We start from the raw sequence: 23,644 nt of genomic DNA on the forward strand, positions 1-23,644 counted from the left end.
TCTATTTAATTGTACCTTTGCCACATTGAGTATTTCATTTTAAAGATATTTGCCATTTGATGTTGGAAGAAAGGCATTTTTCATCTTCTTTTTTTGATTACTTATGAAATGAAAAAACTTTTCATATATTTATTGATGATTTTTATTTCTAATTTTATAAATTTTCCATTTGGGGGGCCAATTTTTCTGTTGGGATGTTAATGTTTTCCTTAATTTTTAAGAGTACTTTAATGTTGTTTATTAACCTTTTGTTATTTACAAATATAATTCCCAACTTGTATTTTGCCTTTTTGCTCTTGTGTACTTTGTCCTGCAAAATTTTAAAAATAATAATGAAATTATATGATAAAATCTATATTTTGCTTTAGCTCTTCAGTCTGTGAAATGATAAATATACTATATATGAATATATAACCAGCCTGTGATTATAGTTTTATGATTTTATTTTTTATATTTAACTTTCACTTTTTTTTGGCCGCACCACGCAGCACGTGGGATCATAGTTCCCAGACCAGGGATCGAACCCACGTCCCCTGCAGTGGAAACACGGAGTCTTAACCAGTGGCCTGCCAGAGAAGTCCCTGTATTTAACTTTTTAGTCAGAATTTTTTAGTATACGTTGTTGATAAGGTCTGAATGTTTGTGTTCCCCCAAAATTCGTATGTCAAATTCATAATGCCCAATATGATGGTATTAGAAGGTGGGCCTTTTGGGAGGTGCTTAGGTCATGAGGGTGGAGCCCTCATGCAGTCATGAATGGGATTAGTGCTCTTATAAGAGAGGTCACACAGAGCTCCCTAGCCCCTTCCACCACATGAGGACACAGCAAGAAGTTGGCAGATTGTAACCCAACCACGCTGGCACAGTGATCTTGGACCTCTCAGCTTCCAGAACTATGAGAAATAAATTTCTGTTGTTTATAAGTCATCCAGTTTATGGAATTTTGTTATAGCAGCTCGGACAGACTAGGACAATTATGAAGTGAGAATTCTTTTTTTTTTTTTTTTTGGTTGCACCGTGGCAGCATGCGGAACTTCCCCAACCAGGGATCGAACCTGTGCCCCTGCAGTGGAAGCACAGAGTCTTAACCACTGGATCACCAGGGAAGTCCTGAAGTGAGAACTTATAAAATTTTTTCCAAATACTCAACCAGTTTGTCCCAACTACAAAACAAAGTCATCTCCTGTAAAGAAATATGACACAACATCCATTAATGAACAATCAGAAGAGAACTAAATAAAAAGAAAAGTCACCTACAGCAACCCACAAAATGGAAGACAATATTTGTAAATCATATATCTGAAAAGGAATTTATATCTAAAATTTATCAAGAACTCTTACAATTCAGTAATAAAAAGACAAACATCCTAATTTAAAAATTGGCAAAGGATTTGAATAGATATTTCCCCAAAGAAATTATGCCAGTGGCCAGTAAACATGAAAATATGCTCAACACCTTTAGCCATCAGGGAAATGCAAATCAAAACCACAATGAGATACAATTTCACACCCACTAGGATGGCTATAATCAGAAGGATAACAAATGTTGGTGAGGATGTGGAGAAATTGGAACTCTTTTATACTGCTGATGGGAATGGAAAATGGTGTAACTCCTTTGGAAAACAGTCTGGCAATTCCTCGAAAGGTTAAGTATAGAGATAACATATAACCCAGCAATTTCACTTCTAGGTATATATATACACCCAAGAGAAATGAAGACATATCTCCACACCAAAACTTGTACACAAATATTCATAGCAGCATTATTCATAATAATGAATGGTGGAAACAACCCAAATGTCTATTAACTGATGAATGAATGAATGAATGAATGAATGAATGAATATGGTATTTCCATACATTATTTGGTAATTAAAAAAATGAAGTACTGTTACTTGCTACAACACCTTGGAGAAATGAAGCTAAGTGAAAGAATCTAGTCACAAAAGGCCACTTATTTTATAGTTCTTATTGTATGAGGTATCTAGAATAGACCAGTGTTGCTTGACCTAGTCTAAAACTCTATCATTTAATGGGGGGGAGGGGTAACCCATTAAATTAATGACAGAGCATTTTAGCAGAATTGTTCATAGTACTCAAATGAAGATGATGGTGACTGATAATAGTTCATCTTGATTTTGTACCTTACTTCCTTTTGAATAATCATTTTTTAAAAATAACATTTGGTGCTAATCATTTGTAACAATTATTTAGACTTAGCCCTATGTTTAACTGATTTCATTTCTTGCTTCCTATTCTCAAGGTCTTTGTTTTTGGTTAATTATTATTCAGATAATATTTTTGTGAAAAGTACATGATTGGTATACATCTGAAAGTATCATTATATTGATTTCACACTGAATGACACTTTGGTGGGGGAGGGAGCAGGATTATTAGGTCATATTATTTTTTCCACTGTTAATTCTTTAATATTTTGCCATTATCTTGTGGTCTTGCAAAGCAAAAATCTGTGGCCAGACCGAATTTTGGTCCTCTGTGTATGACTTGTTTTTTCCTTCTTGAGTGATTTGGGTCATTTTCTTTATCCTTGAAATCTGAAAATTTCACTAGAACAAATCCAGTTGTCACTATCTTTTTAGTAATTTTGCCTGGTGTTTTGTAAGCTCTTTAGAGCTGGAGATGCAGATTCTTTGACTCAGGAAAGTTTACATTTCCTTTTTAAAAAATCTTTATTATTTCTGTCCATTTGTTTCAGGGATAACAAGTTATTTGAAGTTTATTCCTCTCTTCTGTCCTTGTCAATCCTCTCTCATACTTTTCATTACTTTGTCCTTTCCTTCTCCATTCTGGAAGAATTTCTCAGATTTGTTGTCTCCACATTTCTAATTAAGTATTCTGCTCTTTACTTTTTCTAGTAAAGATTTGAATTCTGTTACAGAATATTTGTAGTTTGTACCTTTCTTTTCCCCCTGTCTTATTTCTGCCTGCATCTCAACTAGTTCTTTTCATTTCTGCCTGTGAACTTTGAACTCTTATTTCAGTGTGTTTTATCAAATTTGTTGAGAGTAATGTAGTTGATTTCTAAAATTTAACCTGTTGCTCCTTATATATTCATTTTCTGAATTACAGATGCAGAGTTTCTCTTCTTTTATGTTACAGAATGTTTTTCTATCTCTCCCCTCAATTATTCTTCCTTGAATAAGGAGAGGGGTATCCAGGTCTGGTATGTGCCAAATAGGGTAGACAGTTTCCTTCATTGGCTATTTGGTAGCTGTAGGAATTCTCCTATCAGATGTTAAACTAAAGGACTAACTGATGCACATAGTTTCTGAATACTTTCTAATGTCCAGCAGTCATTTATGTGTTTCCTACTGGATTGAGCAGGGGAAAGCCCGTCCTCTGACGTAGAAATTTGACTTTGGAAAAGAGGATTTGTTTTTTGATCATTTGAAGCCTAGGCTGCAATAACTGTGATTTCCAGAATGTAATGCTCCCAGGGCTTTTGCTCTCTCAGCCCTTCCTGCAATTGCTTTCAAATCTCAGGGTGTATGTACTACTTTGTATGTTATAGAATCTGAAGTAGAGAAGGAAGGCTGTGGGCATGTAATAGCCCTGACCATACTAAGTGAGTCTCTCACAGTAGGGTGATGTGACTTACCACTGCCATTGCTGCCTCTGGAGAAAGCTGTTTTGGAGCAGGTAGTTGGAGGAGGTTAGTTAACAATCTGTTACCTTCCTGCTGGCTCTACTGTATCTAAAGCCCCATTCCTGCCAGCTCTTTGGCAGAAAAGTCATCTAGGAGTCCAACAGTTCTTTGAGCAGCAGTCTTAGTTTCCAGTGCTGTTGATAACTTTGACTCTTAGTGTTTCCTTAAGTATATCAATGAAAAATTAGGGTGGAGGTGATGATAGAGATGAACCAGGCATTGTTAGGTAGCCTCCATTTTAGCTCCCAGCTTGGTGTTAACTTTCTGAAAGAAGGAAGATGAGAGAAGAGTGTGGAGAATAGCCACTAATGGAAGAAGGAAGAGTAAAGATCTTGTACCAGATGAGTTCCAGTTTCTCAGGGAAATATGATAACATTGAAATCAAAGAGCCAAGGTTTAAAATAGTCTTGGTTAATCTTTGTTTTAAAGTCTATTTTGTTTGATACAAGTATTGCTACCCCAGCTTTCTTTTTGTTTCCATTTACAAGGAATACCTTATTTCATCCCTTCATGTTCAGTCTGTGTGTGTCTTTAGATCATGAGTCTTTTGTAGGCAGTATGTATACGGGTGTTGTTTTTGTATCTGTTCAGCCACTCTTCGTCTTTTGAGCATTTAGTCCATTTACATTTAATCATTAATAGTATGTACTTACCGCCATTTTGTTAATTGTTTTCTGGTTGTTTCTATAGTTCTTTTTAGTTCCTTCTTTATTTCGCTCTCTTCCCTTATGATTTGATGATTATCTTTAGTGTTATGTTTGGATTCCTTTCTATTTTATATGTGTATATTATAGATTTTTGTTTTATGGTTACCGTGAGGTTCATATACAGCTATATATGTGCGTGTGCATTATTTTAATTTCAAACACATTCTAACAACCCTGCACTTTTACTCCCCCCAACCACGTTTAATGTTTTGGCATCATATTTTACCTCTTTTTGTTTTGCGTATCCCTTAACTACTTATTGTGGATAGAGATGATTTTAGTACTATTACCTTTTAACCTTCATACTAGCTTTATAACTGGTTGATCTACCTTTACTGTATGTTTTCCTTTATAAATGAGGGTTTTTTGTTGTTGTTTTGTTTTTTTGCCATGCCACACAGTGTGTGGGATCTTATTAGTCTGCTGACCAGGGATTGAACCCGTGCGTTCTGCAGTGGAGGTGTGGAGTCCTAACCACTGGATCGTCAGGGAATTCCCCATAATTTTGATATTTCTAGTTGTGGTCTTTTCTTTTCCTTTTAGAGAAGTCCTTTTAACATTTCTTGTAAAGCCGGTTTAGTGGTGCTAAACTTTTAGCTTTTGCTTATCTGCAAAGCTGTTTATCTCTCCTTCAAATCTGAATGATAGCCTTGCTGGGTAGACTATTCTTGGTTGTAGGTTTTTTTCCTTTCATCACTTTGATTATATCGTGCCACTTGCTTCTGGCCTGTATAGTTTCTGCTGAAAAGTCAGCTAGCTCATGGTCCTATGAGAGTTCCTTTGTATGTAACTAATTGTTTTTTCTCTTGCTGCTTTTTTTTCTTTTTTTAGCCATGCAGTGTGGCTTGCGAAATATCAGTTCCCCAACCAGGGCTTGAACCCTGGCCACGGCAGTGAAAGAGCCAAATCCTAACCACTAGACCACCAGGGAACTCCCAACTCTTGCTGCTTTTAAGATTCTATCTTTGGGGAGGGATATGGGAACAGATGTATATGTATAACTGATTCACTTTGTTATAAAGCAGAAACTAACACACCATTGTAAAGCAATTATACTCCAAAAAAGTTGTAAAAAAAAAAGATTTTATCTTAAATTTTGACATTTTAATTATAATTTGTCTTGGTGTGGACCTCTTTGGGTTCATCTTGTTTGGGACTCTCTGTATTTCCTAGATGTGGATGTCTATGTCCTTTCCCAGGTTAGGGAAGTTTTCAACTATTATTTTTCAAATAAATTCTCTACCCTTTTCTGTCTTCTCCTTCTTGGGCCTCTAAACTGCAAATGTTAATATGCTTGAAGTTTTCCCAGAGGTCTCTCAAGCTAGCCTCATTTTTCTAAATTCTTTTTTCTGTTCAGCTTGTATAATTTCCACTGCTCTGACTTCCAGTTTGCTCATCCATTCCTCTGTATCATCTAATCTACTGTTGATTACGTCTGGTGTATTTTTTCAGTTATTGTGTCCTTCAGCTCTGTTTGGTTCTTCTTTATATTTTCGGACTCTGTTAAGTTTCTCACTTTGTTCATTCATTCTCCCAAGTTTGTTGAGCATCTTATGATAATTGCCTTGCTTTGTCAGGTAGATTGCATATCTCCACTTGGTTTAGTTCTTCTTCTTTGGTTTTGTCTTTTTCCTTTGTTTGGAACATATTCCTCTATCTCCTTGTTTTGCCTAAACTTCTGTTTATTTCTGTGTATTAGGTAGGTCAGTTACATTTCCCAATTTTGGAGACATGCCCTTATGTAGGAGATGTCCTATGGGGCCCAGCAGCATACTACCCTCTGGTCACTAGAGCTATATACTCTTGGGGTGCCCACTGTGTGGGCTGTGTGGGTCATTCTTTTGTGGCGGGGCCAAGTACTGTGGACATGCTGGTAGGCAGGGCTGGCTCCCAGCCTAGTTGGCTGCCAGGTCCTGCCTCATGGGGTGGCTGCCAACCCACTGGTGGTGGGGCTGGGTCCTGGTGCAACTGGCTACAGGGCCCCAGGGGTCTCTGGGCTGGTGTTGGCCCATGGGTGGGAGGGGCCAGATCCCTAGGGGGCTGAGGCTGGTGTTGGCCTGCTGGTGGGTGGGAAAGCCCCTGGCACTAATAGGCTAGAGGGAGTACTCCAAAATGGCTCTTGCCAGCACCAGTGTCCTCGTGGTTAAAACAAGCTCCCCCATATGGCTGCTGCCAATGTCTGTGTCCCAGGTGGTGCCCCAGTTGATGCCTACCTCTCCAGGAGGCTGTCCAAGATTAGCAAGTGGTTCTGACCCAGGCTCCTTTCAAGTTACTGCCTCTGTGCTTGGAGAGCATGTGAGATTTGGCATGCACCCTTTAAGAGCAGAGTCTCTGTTTCCTATAGCTTTCTAGCTCTTCTGTACATAAGCCCTGCTGGCCTTCAAAGCCAGGTATTCTGGGGGCTCATCTTCCCTGTGCAGAATCCCTGGGCTGGGGATCCTGATGTGGTTCTTTAACCCCTCGCTCCTTCGGGAGAACTTATGCAATTGTGATTTTCTTATCCTTTGTGGGTTGCCTACCTGGGGGTATGGGTTGTTTTTTTGTGTGTGTTGTTTCTTTAATAGCTCTTTATTTATTTATTTATAATTGCTTTATTTATAATTTTATTTATTTATAATTGCTTCACAGTACTGTGTTCGTTTCTGTTGTACAACAAAGTGAATCAGCCATATGCATACACATGTCCCCATATCCCCTCCCACTTGAGCCTCCCTCCCACCCTCCCTATCCCACCCCTCTAGGTCATCGCAAAGCACCGAACCGATCTCCCTGTGCTATGCGGCTGCTTCCCACCAGCTGACTCTTTTACATTCGGTCGTGTATATATGCCGATGCTACTCTCACTTCGCCCCAGCTTCACCCTCCCACCCCATGTCATCAAGTCCATTCTCTATGTCTACCTCTTTATTCCTGCCCTGCAACTAGGCCATTTTTTTTTTAGATTCCATATATATGCGTTAGCATACAATATTTGTTTTTCTGACTTACTTCACTCTGTATGACAGACTCTAGATCCATCCACATCACTACAAACAACTCAATTTTGTTTCTTTTTATGGCTGAGTAATACTCCATTGTATATTTGTGCCACATCTTCTTTATCCATTCATCTGTCAGTGGACACTTAGGTTGCTTCCATGTACTGTCTGTTGTAAATAGTGCTGCAGTGAACATTGGGGTGCATGTCTCTCTTTTTTTTTTTTTTTGTGGTACGCGGGCCTCTCACTGTTGTGGCCTCTCCCGTTGCGGAGACGCGCAGGCTCAGCGGCCACGGCTCATGGGCCCAGCCGCTCCGCGGCATGTGGGATCTTCCCGGACCGGGGCACGAATCCGTGTCCCCTGCATCGGCAGGTGGACTCAACCACTGCGCCACCAGGGAAGCCCGCATGTCTCTTTTTGAATTATGGTTTTCTCAGGGTATATACCCAGTAGTGGGATTGCTGGGTCATATGGTAGTTCTATTTTTAGTTTTTTAAGGAACCTCCATACTGTTCTCCACAGTGGCCGTATCAATTTACATTCCCACCAACAGTACAGGAGGGTTCCCTTTTCACCACATCCTTTCCAGCATTTATTGTTTCTAGCTTTTTTGATAATGGCCATTCTGTCTGGCGTGAGGTGATACCTCATTGTAGTTTTGATTTGCATTTCTCTAATAATTGGTGATGTTGAGCATCTTTTCTTGTGCCTCTTGACCATCTGTATGTCTTCCTTGGTGAAATGTCTATTTAGGTCTTTTGCCCATTTTTTAACTGGATTGTTTGTTTTTTTGATATTGAGCTCCATGAGCTGTTTGTAAATTTTGGAGATTAATCCTTTGTTGCTTCATTTGCAAATATTTTTCCCATTCGGAGGGTTGTCCTTTTGTCTTGTTTATGGTTTCCTTTGCTGTGCAAAAGCTTTTAAGTTTAATTAGGCCCATTTGTTTATTTTTGTTTTTATTTCCGTTATTCTAGGAGGTGGGTCAAAAAAGATCTTGCTGTGGTTTATGTCAGAGTGTTTTTCCTATGTTTTACTCTAAAAGTTTTGCAGTGTCTGGTCTTACATTTAAGTCTTTAGTCCATTTAGAGTTTATTTTTGTGTATGGTGTTAGGTAGTGTTTTAATTTCATTGTTTTACATGTATCTGTCCAGTTTTCCCAGCACCACTTATTGAAGAGACTGTCTTTTCTCCATTGTATATTCTTGCCTTCTTTGTCATAAATTAGGTTCCCATATGTGTGTGGGTTTATCTCTGGGCATTCTATCATGTACCATTGATCTATATTTCTGTTTTTGTGCCAGTACCATACTGTCTTGATTACTCTAGCTTTGTGGTGTAGTTTGAAGTCGGGGAGCCTGATTCCTCCAACTCCGTTTTTCTTTCTCAAGACTGCTTTGGCTATTTGGGGTCTTTTGTGTTTCCATACGAATTGTAATATTTTTTGTTCTACTCCTGTGAAGAATGCCATTGGTAGTTTGATAGGGATTGCACTGAATCTGTAGATTGCTTTGGGTAGTATAGTCATTTTCACAATATTGATTCTTCTGATCGAAGAATATGGTATATTTCTCCATCTGTTTATGTCATCTTTGATTTCTTTCATCAGTGTTTTATAGTTTTGTGAGTATAAATTTTTCTCCTCCTTAGGCAGGTTTATTTCTAGGCATTTTATTATTTTTGTTGCAGTGGTAAATGGGAGTGTTTCCTTAATTTCTCTTTCTGATTTTTTGTTGTTGGTGTACAGGAATGCCAGAGATTTCTTGCATTAATTTTGTATCCTGCAACCTTACCAGATTCATTGATTAGTTCTAGTAGTTTTCTGGTGGCATCTTTAGGATTTTCTATGTATAGTATCATGTCATCGGCAAACAGTGACAGTTTTACTTCTTCCTTTCCATTTTGTATTCCTTTTATTTCTTTTTCTTCTCTGATTGCTGTGGCTAGGACTTCCAAAACTATGTTGAATAAGAGTGGCGAGATCCTAGTGAATCTTGTCTTGTTCCTGATCCTAGTGAATGCTTTCAGTTTTTCAGCATTGAGTATGATGCTTGCTGTGGGTTTGTCATATATGGCCTTTATTATGTTGAGGTAGGTTCCCTCTATGCCCCTTTTCTGGAGAGTTTTTATCATAAATGGGTGTTGAATTTTGTTCAGAAGCTTTTTCTGCATCTATTGAGTTGATCATATGGTTTTTATTCCTTAATTTGTTAATGTGGTGTATCACATTGATTGATTTGCATATATTGAATCCTTGCATCCCTGGGATAAATCCCACTTGATGATGGTGTATGATCCTTTTAATGTGCTGTTGAATTCTGTTTGCTAGTATTTTGTTTAATTTTTACATCTGTGTTCATCAGTGATATTGGTCTATAATTTTCTTTTTTTGTGATATTTTTTTCTGGTTTTGGTATCAGGGTGATGGTGACTTCGTAGAATGAATTTGGGAGTGTTTCTCCCTCTGCAATTTTTTGGAAGAGTTTGAGAAGGATCGGTGTTAGCTCTTCTCTAAATGTTTGACAGAATTCACCTGTGAAGCCATCTGGTCCTGGACTTTTGTTTGTTGGAAGATTTTTAATTATGGTTGCAGTTTAATTACTTGTGATAGGTCTGTTTATATTTTCTAATTCTTCCTGGTTCAGTCTTGGGAAATTGTACCTTTCCAAGAATTTGTCCATTTCTTCATGGTTGTCCATTTTATTGGCATATACTTGTTTGTAGTAGTCTCTTATAATCCTTTGTATTTCTGCAGCATCAGTTGTGATTTCTCCTTTTTCATTTCTAATTTTATTGATTTGCGTACTCCCTTTTTTTCTTGATGGGTCTGGCTAAGGGTTTATCAATCTTGTTTATCTTCTCAAAGAACCAGCTTTTAGTTTTATTGGTCTTTACTATTGTTTTCTTCATTTCTATTTCATTTATTTCCTCTCTGATCTTTATGATTTCTTTCCTTCTACTGACTTTGGGTTTTCTTTGTTCTTCTTTCTCTAGTTTTTTTAAGTGTAGGGTTAGATTGTTTATTTGAGATTTTTCTTGTTTCTTGAGGTGAGATTGAATTGCTATAAACTTCCCTCTTAGAACTACTTTTGCTGCATCCCATAGGTTTTGGGTCATTGTGTTTTTGTTGTCATTTGTTGCTATGTATTTTTTTATTTCTTCTTTGATTTTTTCAGTGATCTCTTGGTTATTTAGCAGCACACTGTTTAGCCTCCATGTATTTGTGTTTTTTACAGTTTTTTTCCTGTAATTGATTTCCAGTCTCATAGCGTTGTAGTCAGAAAAGATGGTTGATATGATTTCAGTTTTCTTAAATTTTCCAAGGCTTGATTTGTGACCCAAGATGTGATCTATCCTGGAGAGTGTTCTGTGTGCACTTGAGAAGAAAGTGTATTCTGCCACTTTTGGATGGAATGTTCTATAAATATCAAGTAGATCTATCTGGTCTATTGTGTCATTTAAAGCTTGAGTTTCCTTATTTATTTTCTGTCCATTGGTTTAAGTGGAGTTTTAAAGTCCCCTGCTATTACTGTGTTACTGTTGATTTCTCCTTTCATGATTGTTAGCATTTGCCTTATGTATTGAGGTGTTCCTATGTTGGCTGCATAAACATTTATAATTGTTATATCTTCTTCTTGGATTGATCCTTTGATCATTATGTAGTGTCCCTCCTGATCTCTTGTAACAGTCTTTATTTCAAAGTCTGTTTCATCTGATACAAGTATTGCTACTCCAGCTTTCTTCTGATTTCCATTTGCATAGAATATCTTTTTCCATCCCTTCACTTTCAGTCTGTATGTGTCCCTAGGTCTGAAGTGGGTCTCTTGTAGACAGCATATATATGGGTCTTGTTTTTTTATCCATTCAGTCAGTCTTTGTCTTTTGGTTGGGCATTTAATCCATTTACATTCAAGGTTATTATCAATAGGTATGTTCCTATTACCATTTTCTTAATTGTTTTGGGGTTTTTTTTGTGGGTCTTTTTCTTCTCTTGTGTTTCCTGCTCAGAGAAGTTTCTTTAGCATTTGTTGTAAAGCTAGTTTGGTGGTGCTGAATTCTCTTAGGTTTTGCTTGTTTGAAAAGCTTTTGACTTCTCCATCAAATCTGAAGGAGATCCTTGCTGGGTAGAGTAATCTTGGTTGTAGGTTTTTCTCTTTCATCACTTTAAGTATATCCTGCCGCTCCCTTGTGGCCTGCAGAGTTTCCACTGAAAAATCAGCTGATAACCTTATGGGAATTCCTTTGTATGTTATTTTTTGTTTTTCCCTTGCTGTTTTTAATATTTTTCTTTGAATTTAATTTTTGTTAGTTTGATTAATATGTGTCTTGGTGTGTTTCCTAAGGTTTATCCTGTATGGGACTCTCTGTGCTTCCTGGACTTGGGTGACTATTCCCTTTCCCACATTAGGGAAGTTTTCAACTATAATCTCTTCAAATATTTTCTCAGACCCTTTCTTTTTCTCTTCTTCTGGGACCCCCTATAATTCCATTGTTGGTGCATTTAGTGTTGCCCCAGAGGTCTCTAAGATTGTCCTCAATTCGTTTCATTCTTTTTTCTTTATTCTGCTCCGTGGCAGTTATTTCCACCATTTTGTTTTCCAGCTCACTTATTCGTTCTTCTGCCTCAGTTATTCTGTTATTGATTCCTTCTAGTGTATTTTTCATTTCAGTTATTGTGTTGTTCATCTCTGTTTGTTTGTTCTTCAGTTCTTCTAGGTCTTTGTTAAACATTTCTTGTATTTTCTCAATCCGTGCTTCCGTTCTATTTCCGAGATTCTGTGTCGTCTTTACTATCATTACTCTGAATTCTTTTTCAGGTAGATTGCCTATTTCCTCTTCATTTATTTGGTCTTGTAGATTTTTACTTTGCTCCTTCATCTGTGACATACTTTTTGCCGTCTGATTTTTTTCTTTTTTTATGAGTGAGATTGTGCTCCTGTTTTACTTGTTGTTTGGCCTGAGGCTTCCAACACTGGAGTTTGTAGGCTATTGGGTAGAGCTGGGTCTTGGTGCTGAGATGAGGACCTCTGTGAGACCTCACTCTTATGAATATTCCCTGGGTTCTGAGGTTCTCTGTTAGTCCAGTGGTTCAGACTTGGAGCTCCCACCGCAGGAGCTTCCACCTGACACTGGGCTCGTGAACCAAGATCCTGCAAGCTGGTTCACTTGGGTTCCTCCTGTCTCCTTGGGCGTTAGAGTCTGCCACCAGTGGCCAGCAGGTGCCCTAGTTGTGGGGAGATGCTAACTCTGTGTCTTCCCACACCGCCATCTTGACTCCGCCTCGGGGTATGTGTTTTGACTATACCATGTCTCTGTCCCTCCTACCCACCTCATTGTGGTTCCTTCTTTTTATATTTAATGGTGGAAAATCTTTTCTGCTAGTTTTCAGGTCATTCTTATAGATAGTTGCTCTGTATTAGTTGCAGTTTTGGTATTCCTGTGGGAGGAGGTAAGCTCAGGGTCCTCCAGAAACTGCCATCTTGGCCACACCTTCTAACGTCTTCCCAGCTTTAGATGACAGATGCCTCTAGTCTTTCTCCATTAAGCAAGCTGCTGACTTTTGGGCTGAAAAGATATATTTTGTCATGTTAAGGAAATGCTAGTATATTTCTACTTATTTGAGGTTTGTTTTTTGTTTTGTTTTGTTTTTTTAATCAAGAAGCCTTGTTTTACTTCATAAGAATTGGGAAGTTTTCTTTTTGCTCTGGAATAGTTTTAGGTATTATCTTCTTTCTACAAGGTTAATAGTGTTTCATTAAATCTGTGTGTGGTGCTTTTGGGGGCATTGTCATATTTACATAGATCAACATGAACAAAAGCTTGAGCAAAATAGTCTCTTGTCCTTTTAATTTCATTTCTGTGGCTGTTTTCTTATTTCTTATTTTATATATTTGGACTTTTCCCTTTTTACTTGCTAGATTAAGTAGTGGTTTAACTATTTTATTGATTTCTTCCCCCCAATGCACCAGTGTTCTAATTTGTCTATGCTACTCGTTTTCTAATTAATTTGTTTTTATCTGTATTCCTTCATTTTACTTGCTTTCAGTTCACTTTATTGGTTTTTTCCCCCTAACTTTTTTAGTCAAATGTGTAACTCTTTTTTTTTTCCCTGATATAGGTGTTCATGGCTGTGTGAATTTTCTTCTCTACTGGTTTGGCTGTATTCTTTAGGTTCCAGTATGTAGTAGTCTCCTTATTTCTAGAAATTTTGCAGTTTTGGTTTCTTTTTTAACCCAAATCCAAGGGTTTTGTTGTTGTTTTAAGGTGAAAAGGCCTTTGTTTCTTTATTTTACTTTAAATGTATAATTTTGGTGCATTGTCACCAGAGTTTTTGACTGTTCTATTGTTACTTTTTAATTTATTGAGATTTTCTTTATGGCTTTTTTTTTTTTCTTTTTTTTTTTGGCTGTGTTGTGTCTTCCTTGTGGTGCATGGACTTCCTCTAGTTGCAGTGAGCTGGGGGGCTACTGTTCGTTGTGGTGCGTGGGCTTCTCATTGTTTTGGCTTCTCTTGTTGCAGAGCACGGGCTCTAGGGGCACGCGGGCTTAATTGCTCTGTGGAATGTGGGATCCTCCCGGGCCAGGGATTGAACCAATGTCCCCTGCATTGGCAGGCAGATTCTTAACCACTGCGCCACCAAGGAAGCCTCTTTATGGCCTTTCTTAAAGGTTAATTTTTATTAATGTTCCTTTGGAGACTTAAAAACTGGCTTTTTCTTGAATTAAAAAATAGGAGATAGATTTTTCTCTAATAATTATTTATTAATACCTAGTACATATATCCATCTAAAATTTTGAGATTATAAAATCAATATTTGGCAATAATGTAAAACTATAGCAGTCCAGTTAAAGACATTGTAGACTGATATTTTCTTATTAAGGGGGAAATTTTTTCTGATGCATGCCAAAATTATGCAGTTTCCATGCATAATTTCTATGTGCACAATAAAGAATACTTTAGAACCTGAACTGAAAATTTAATGGAAAAAAATGTATAGCTATTGTAGATAAAATAGGAAAAAACTAAAATCTGTGGAATATCTTTATGGAGTTTAAATACAAAATTTGAAATTCTGTTAGAAGTAGGTCTTCTATTTAGTGTATGTACAAAATATTTTTATTTTGGCTCCAAGCATTTGTGAACAGTGTGCCATGATGTTAATTCATTTTAATTTGACAGATTTATTTACTTATTTTTTAGGCTTACATATATATATATATATATATTTATATTTTTTTAAATTGAAGTATAGTTTATTTTTCTATGTTGTATTAGTTTCACAGCACAGTGATTCATATATATATATATATATATATATATATATATATTCATTCTTTTTCAGATTCTTTTCCTTTATAGGTTATTACAAAATATTGAGTATAGTTCCCTGTCTTTGTAGGTCTTTGTTGGTTATCTGTTTTACAATATATATAGTGTATATGTTAATCCCAAACTCCTAATTTATCCCTCCTCTCCTTCCCCCTTTGGTAACCATAAGTTTTTTTTCTATGTCTATGAATCTCTTTCTGTTTTGTAAATAAGTTCATTTGTATCTTTTTTTTTTTTTTTTTTTAGATTCCACATGTAAGCAATATCATATGATATTGGTCTTTTCTCTGTCTGGCTTACTTCAGATAATCTCTAGGTCCATCCATGTAGCTGCAGGTGGCATTATTTCATTCTTTTTTATGGCTGAGTAGTATTCCACTGTGTTGGGTATATGTGTATGTATGTAAATATACACACACACAGCCACACCACATCTAATTTGTCCATTCATCTGTCAAGGCACACTTAGGTTGCTTCCATGTCTTGGCTATTGTAAAGAGTGCTGCAGTGAATATTGGGGTGCATGTATCATTTCAAATTACAGTTTTGTCCGGATATATGTCCAGCAGTGGGATTACAGGTAACTCTAGCTTTAAGGAACCCATACTGTTCTCCATAGTGGCTGTACCAATTTACATTCCCACCAACAGTGTAGGAGGGTTCCTTTTTCTCCACACCCTCTTCAGCATTTATTATTTGTAGACTTTTTGATGATGGCCATTCTGACTAGAGTGAGGTGGTACCACATGGTAGTTTTGATTTGCATTTCTCTAATAATAAGTGATGTTGAACATTTTTCATGCGCTTTTTGGCCATCTGTATGTCTTCTTTGGAGAAATGTCTATTTAGATCTTCTGCTTTTTTTTTTTTGAAAGAAAAAGATGTTTAATTTTAGATTGTCTACTTAACAATTCAAACTTAGAAGTCAAACAAAACAATAAAAACAAGATACAAACTCTAAATATAAACCTAGATGGTTTTGAAAGGAAATATACCCAAATATCAGTAGTGATAATCCGAGTTTTGGGATTACAGTTGATTTTATTCTTTAAAAATATTCTGTATTTTTAAAGACTCTATAAAAATTATATATTCTTTTATAACTAGAAAAAAACCCAATAAATTGTATTTTATCAAACAATTTCTCTTTGAGTAAGCTTTTTAATGTTGACTTCTACCTCAATAAGTTTTAGGAAAACATGAAAAGACCTTTGGCCCTTTGTTCTTTCAGCTCTCTGCTAGGTGTTTTCACAAACTATATCTCATTTAATCCTCACAGCACCTTCATGAGATTCTTACTTCCCATTTTACAGATGAAAAATATGAGGCTCAGAGAGGTTAAGCAATATATCTAAGACCTTTCAGATAAGCAGTGATTCAGCTACTCACTGGCTAGCTGGTAATTCCAGTCCAGATCTGTTGAACCTTGAAATGTATACACTGCTGAGTGTCACACTGCATACACTGCATACATTAAAATTTTGAATTTTGAAAGTGAAAATTATCAATCATGTTAATTAAAATAATCATTGCTATACTGAAGTCTATATGATTTGTGAATAGTGTTTCCAAATATTCTTTTCACTTTCTTTTTTTTCACACACACACACTGTATTTTATTTTTATAAGAGATAAATAAACTGACACCAAGCATTGTAAATGAATGACCACAACAAAAGCAACAATGATTACAATTACCAAACACGAAACACACTCATACTATGTCATAATATTGACATTCAGTCCAGTAATCCTCCACTGTAACAGCTCCTTTACTTTGCAGTGAAAATTGATTTGTATATTTTTTGTCTCTTGAGTCCTTGTGGGATTTTTTTTTATTCAAACAGAAAGCCACAAAAATTATAATCATCCTCATCAGTTCACTCAGTCCCATGTAATTAATTTTTTTATCTTGATCTTTTGTTAGCACTTTTATGAATTCATCAGTTTTCCATTAGAGTTCTGAAAATGCTTATTCATTCAGTTCAGCAGTATAGTCAGTTACCAGGAACCTGTACTTGTCAGTCTTTTGCATGAATTCCTTGAAGATGAAACCCTTTTATAGGAACATATTTGCAAAAGCATCAGAGTATACCCAGAACTGTCTGTAAATGACAAAAGACTTAAAAATGACCATGGTTAAAGATTTGATGAAAGTTCATAATAATGCAGTTGACAAGGAAATTTAGTTATTTCTGAGATATACATTTTAAAGTAATAACTAGAATTATGACTTATAACATTATACCAGAACATATAAGATTCTTAGAAATTTCATGTAGTGTCTGAAACATTTATATTAACATATTTCCATACAAATAACCCAGAGAAAGTTTAGTATTGTTTTTTGTTTGTTTGTTCTTTTATACTGCAGGTTCTTATTAGTCATCAATTTTATACACATAAATGTATACATGTTAATCCCAATTGCCCAATTCAGATCTTCTGCCTATTTTTTGATTGGGTTGTTTGTTTTTTTGTTATTGAGTTGTATGAGTTGTTTTTATATTTTGGAAATTGATCCTTTGTCGGTCACATTGTTTGCAAATACTTTCTCCCATTCTATATGTTGTCTTTTGTTTACAGTTTCCTTTGCTGTGCAAAAGGTTTTAAGTTTAATTTTGTTCCATTCGTTTATTTTTATTTCTGTTACTCTAGGAGATGAATCTGAAAAGATATTGCTGCGATTTATGTCAAAGAATGTTCTAATTTGACAGATTTAGAAATCAATGTATAGGGAGGGCTCTAAGGCTTAGGGTCCCAGTTTCACAATTCTGGTATATGTCCCTTAGTTTTGCTTCTGAATTCTTCGAATTGCTTGGTGATGAGTGCTTTAAGATCTCAGGAAAAAAAAATATTCTTTGCAGATTTAATGAAAACCCTATTTTAACATTGTCTGAAGATGTCTAAGTTGACTTGATAAATTGTGATATTTGCATTCTGATGCAAGGATGGGTCACCTCTGTAATTTCTGTATAATATTGTACTTTTATTTTTCCTTTTTTTCCTTTTTTTTTTTTTTTTTTTTTTTTTAGAGTTTTTATTTGGCTGCTACCTTAAAATACAAGCCCTAAAAATGCCAGCTTGTTTGGACTTAGAAGATGACCTGGATAAATGATAAAAATTAAGAAAGACATTTTGGTGAGTGAAACCTTATGTGAGAGTGAGTATGGCTCAGCTTAATTCCAAGCAGTGGAATGACACTACCAAAGTTACATTGCAAAAATTCTCTAAGTTTGAGTGCCTTCTGTTTCTCTGGGATTAAGACCTTGATCTCTTTTTTTTTTTTTTTTCTTTTCTCTCTCAGGGAGTCCATAGACCTCCCAAGAGGCACATCATAAGACTTAAATGCGTTTCAAATACCTGGTCTTCTCCAGCACTACACCAAACCCAGTGTAGTTTACTGGGGCCTAGTGTTCTATCAGTCAATCTTGTGAGTCATGATTTAATTAGAAATTGAAAACTGATGGCCTGTGGGCCATATGCAGCTGTAGTGTGTTTCATTTGGCCCATAGAGTATTTTCCAGAAATGAAAATCAATTTTAAAATTTGGAGATTTTACGAAATATATGGATTTTAGTCTATTCTTAAAATTCATAATGTTAGTCCTGGGCCTGCACAACACCTTCTGTCCCTCCAGAAAGGAAGTAATAAAGTGGAACAGAGTAGCAGCTGCTGAACATAGATGGGTATGCAAGTTTCCTATTGCCCAAACCATTCATACAGTATGTGCAAATGCATTTAATATTCAGTGCTCTTCTCTTATTTACTTTACGTGCCTGACTCCTGTAGGTATATGAATTTGTGATTTCTGAAGTGCATAATAGCGTCTTGTCTTTTTGCTCAAATGGCAGATAATCTGAATAGTCTGTGACAATCTTTTAACCATTATTCACATAGGAATCTGAATATATATAAATATACATATAAAATATATATTTAAATCAGAAAAGACAGGTGTAAGTAATTAAATATATGTAATATATATGATATAAATTTATATATTTATAAATATATATGTTCAAATATGTTTATTTTTAAAACATACTGTGATTTGGAAGATGTTCATAGATAAGCTTCTTAGCATTCCTGATGTCTGGCAGAGTTTTACCATGGAGCAGTACTATGTTTCTGATATGCTTGCTTTTTCCTTTTTTTTTTTTTTTTGGCCACACCACATGGCATGTGGGATCTTCCCCCACCAGGGATTGAACCTGTGCCCCCTGCATTGGGAGCATGGAGTCTTAACCACTGGACTTCCAGGAAAGTCCTCTTTTTCCTTTTAAAAAAAAACAAACAGGGCTTCCCTGGTGGCGCAGTGGTTGAGAGCCCGCCTGCCGATGCAGGGGACACGGGTTCGTGCCCCGGTCCGGGAAGATCCCACATGCCGTGGAGCGGCTGGGCCTGTGAGCCATGGCCGTTGAGCCTGCGCGTCCGGAGCCTGTGCTCCGCAACGGGAGAGGCCACAACAGCGCGAGGCCCACGTACCGAGAAAAAAAAAAGATAAATAAAAATTAAAAAAATAAAAACAAACAAACAATTAACTCTCTATTAAGATCAATTTCAAATATATGTAATTTATAGTACAAATAAAAATATAATGAACACCTGTATACTCATCACCTATAATTAGCCATTATTAACATTTTGTTATATTTGATTAATCTGTTTTTTCGTCAATTATTTTCAAGATTAAATTGCAGACATCATGACATTTTACCTCAAAATGCTTCCGTATGCATCTCTTGGGACTTCCCTGGCAGTCCAGTTGTTAAGACTCTGTGCTTCCATTGCAGGGGGCACGGGTTTGATCCCTGATTAGGGAACTGAGATCCCTCGTGCCACGTGGCGTGGCCAAAAAAATAAATAAATGCTTCAGTATGCATGTCTTAAGAGACAATAAGAACATTGTGGGCTTCTCTGGTGGCGCAGTGATTGAGAGTCTGCCTGCCAATGCAGGGGACACGGGTTCGTGCCCCGGTCCGGGAGGATCCCACATGCCGCGGAGCGGCTGGGCCTGTGAGCCATGGCTGCTGAGCCTGCGCATCCGGATCCTGTGCTCTGCAATGGGAGAGACCACAACAGTGAGAGACCCGCGTACTGAAAAAAAAAAGAACATTGTCCAAAAATAACCACAGCACCATTATCATCACACCTAGCAAAATCAGTAATAATTCCCTAATTATCCTAAAAATGTGCTTTGCATCTGTTTTTTTTCAAACCAAGATCCAATAAAGTACTGTACATTGCATTTGATATTTTTAAAAAAATATTTATTTATTTGGCTGCATTGGGTCTTAGTTGTGGCAGGTGAGCTCTTCGTTGTGGCATGGACTTCTCTCTAGTTGTGGCATGCGGGCTCCAGAGCGCGTGGGCTCAGTTGTTGCAGCACACACGTGCTCTCTATGGTGTGAGGGCTCTAGAGTGCACAGACTTAGTTGCCCTGCAGCATGTGGAATCTTAGTTCCCTGACCAAGGATCGAACCCGCATCCCCTGCATTGGAAGGTGGATTCTTCGACCACTGAACTACCAGAGAAGTCCCCATTGCACTTGATTTTTAAGGCTCTTAAGTCTCTTTTAATGTAGAACAGTTTTACCCACCCTTTTTTTCCCCTGTGACCACTGACTTATTGAAGAGGCCAAGCCAATTGTGCTGTAGAAATCCTACACTCTAGATTTGTCTAATTATTTCCTCATGGTGTTCTTTAACTTGTTCCTCTGTCTCCTGTTAAAAACTTGTTAGATTCAGGTTAAACATTTTGGCAGGAATATTTCATAGGTAATGCTGTGCACTTAATATTGTACATAATTTCTGATTGTTTCTCTGTTAATGATGCTGAGGTGGATCATTGCGTTCAAGTGGTAGAAGTCAAGTCTTTCCATTGTGAAGTTACAGTTTTCCCTTTGCTAAGCAGCAGGTATCTGGGATGATACTTTGATATCGTGTAACTATCCAGAACTCTGTCAAATTTTCACATAGTGTTTTTTCCTTACTGATGATCCTTGCCTGAATTATTTTATTAGGGATTGCAAAACTGTGGGTTTTCTAATGATACCATCTTTTTATATTTAAGTTGGCATTCTTCCATAAAAAAAGCTTTCCTTTATCAACTGGCTCTTTGGCTCCTGAAATGATTTCATTTGAAAATCTTTTTCATTCTACCTTGGACAAGTAGAATAAATAATATGCTTGCTTTTAAAATTTCTCCTGAATATCATATTTGTTTTTAGATTCTTTATAAAAAATCAGAATAGCCCCAATAAGAAGTTAAATCAGTAGGTAATCTGGAAATTATGTGGGTGAGCAAGATAACTGGTGGTTAATCTTAGCAAACACAAAGAAATAGCACATGCTCATGATAGATGACCATAAATAAGCAAATGAGTTTCTTGAGCTAGTCACCTATACTCTTGGAGAGAGTTTTCACTGAACTACATTTTCACTCAAAGATTACTCCATTATTTTGATAATAAATCCTTAGAGTTTAAGTGGGCATTAATCTCAAAGAATATGTTATCTGGAAGAAGTATCTTTTTTTAAAATTTTTATAAATTTATTTATTTTTGGCTGCATTGGGTCTTCGTTGCTGCACGCGGGCTTTCTCTAGTTGCGGTGAGCAGGGGCTACTCTTCGTTGCAGTGCATGGGCTTCTCATTGCGGTGGCTTTTCTTGTTGCGGAGAACGGGCTCTAGGGTGTGTGGGCTTCAGTAGTTGTGGCTTGCGGGCTCTAGAGCACAAACTCGGTAGTTGTGGTGCACGGGCTTAGTTGCTCCACACGGACTTAGTTGCTCTGCGGCATGTGGGATCTTCCCGGACCAGGGCTTGAACCCATGTCCTCTGCATTGGCAGGCAGATTCTTAACGATTGTGCCACCAGGGAAGCCCGGAAGAAGTTTCTTTAAAAAATTTTTTTTGTAGGGAAGGCCAGTAATTTTTTTCATAGACTGACTTTCTATTTCTTGTGGGTTTTTTTTAAGCACCTGTATAATGCCCATAGTACTGTTAAACTGATAATTCCTGAATTTGAATTAGCTGACTTCTTGTCTACCAGTTGAGGGTTTTCCATATCTGAATACACAGACTTCGTGGCATGACCAACAACCTCTTCAGAAGACTATCAAAGTGCAGGTTTTTTAGTTGGTTTTCTCCTTTCCAGTTAAAGGTTCTTTTGGAAAACATGTCTTAAATTTTAAATTCCCGTCTTGCAGTTGTTTCAACTTTGGAACAGCTGTTAAATAGCTACAGTTTTTCAGGCATTTTCAGCAATCAGACTTCTTTCTGCTGGGCAGCAGGGGGTTTTTGTTTTTGTTTTTGGCCTCACCACGCAGCATGCAGGATCTTAGTTCCCCGACCAGGGATTGAACCTGTTCCCCCTGCAGTGGAAGTGTGGAGCACTAACCACTGGACCGCCAGGGAATTTCCAAGCAGCAGCTTTTAAGCCCTAAAAATCTTTTTTAGTTTTGTTTATTTACCTCTAAAGTTCTTTAATATCTGTAAAATGTAGATGGCAGTTGACTAATGGCAATGGTATTTATAAAGGATTTTCTGAAAGCTGTTTTTTCTTTATTTTTTTAAAGCTTTCCTTTTTAAAAATTGAATTGTATACTTTTTTTTTTTCCTAAATTTTGGCTGTTTTGGGTCTTTATTGCTGTGCACGGTCTTTCTCTAGTTGCAGTGAGCAGGGGCTACCCTTCGTTGTGGTGCAGGGGCTTCTCATTGTGGTTGCTTCTCTTGTTGCAGAGCCTGGGCTCTAGGCGCGCGGGCTTCAGTAGTTGTGGCACACAGGCTTAGTTGCTCCGTGGCATGTGGGATCTTCCCGGACCAGGGCTCGAACCCATGTCCCCTGCATTGGCAGACTGGTTCTTAACCACTGTGCCACCAGGGAAGTCCTGAATGCTGTTTTTTCTTAACCATCCAAATTACACTGTTCCTTTATAACACTGATGGTACTAGGAAAGGTTATAATTGCCAGACTATAAGATGCTCTGCTCAAATGTAAAAGTTTTTTTCCATATTTATTTACAACAGAGGAATTTTCCCCCTTAAAATTGCTTAGGTTTGGTTTTTGAAAAGCCTTTGCTCTTGAAGTTTAGTGATTATTTTAAAAAGAAAAGTTAAACAGTTTTAAAAAGTTGATACTTTTTTTCTATTTATGCAAGTAGTATAACCATATTACAGCATATTTAGCTTTGCATTTTCCTAATGACTTACAGCGTTTTTGGAAAATAGGAAAAAAAAATTTACCAACAATCTTACCAACCTAGCACAATCACTATTTGCATTTTAGTGGGTTTATTTTCAGTCCTTTTTTTCTTATCAATCTTTAAAAAAAAAAAGCTGTAATTATGCTTTGTATAGGGAATTTTTTTTAAATTAGAAGATTTGTGTGAGGTTCTTAAGTTTCTGTACCATTCTTGCTTCACACAAGTGCTGAAAATTAATATTCATTCATTCACTTTTGGGTTAAGGATGTGATCATCAATCCCAAAGATAATGGAGGAAACGGCCACATGGTGTGGTCTTTAATATTTGTGTACTCTTTGGTAGGCAACATAACTGAAAACAGCAGAAAATGTGACTTCCCTAGACCTAAAAGTTAAAAAGTAATTTAGTTCTGTCCTAGACATAGTTCTTTGCCTCTGTAAATATGTGTTAACCACTTATTTTCCTTTTGCAAAAGTATTTTAAAATTTTTGTGTCTTTGTTTTGTTTCTGAATCATTATTTTCAGCTATGTGACTATTAATAACCCTTTAAAAGTTGTTTTAAATGGTCCTCATGAAAGACTTTAGGATTTTAGGTAGTGCTGCAGATGCTCTTAGTTAGGTCAAGTTGTCCTTTGCAGGTTAAAGCAGAGGGCTTTAGAAACCTTGGCTGCTCTGAAGCTTTTGTTAGGACAGGAGTAAGGGGAGTCTTGGCGTCAACCCCAATCTTGCTCTATGGGGGTCAACCAAAAGGCTTA

General features: G+C 36.9%; 1 protein-coding gene across 7 annotated transcripts in view; it reads left to right on the top strand.

Annotated features, from left to right (window-relative positions):
• NCOA6 (nuclear receptor coactivator 6) overlaps window positions 1-23,644 on the top strand; it is a 108,072-nt gene that overhangs the window by 29,682 nt on the left and 54,746 nt on the right. For 5 of the 7 annotated variants that reach the window (XM_081256776.1, XM_081256778.1, XM_081256779.1 and 2 more), the window contains one exon: window positions 17,718-17,823. The exons of the other annotated variants lie outside the window; for them this stretch is intronic. The gene's annotated coding sequence lies outside the window, so the exon portion shown is untranslated. The remainder of the gene's footprint in view (window positions 1-17,717; window positions 17,824-23,644) is intronic. 7 annotated transcript variants of the gene reach the window in all.

Source organism: Mesoplodon bidens (genome assembly GCF_964165515.1).
Source record: "Mesoplodon bidens genome assembly, chromosome: 15".
Lineage (NCBI taxonomy): Eukaryota > Metazoa > Chordata > Mammalia > Artiodactyla > Ziphiidae > Mesoplodon > Mesoplodon bidens.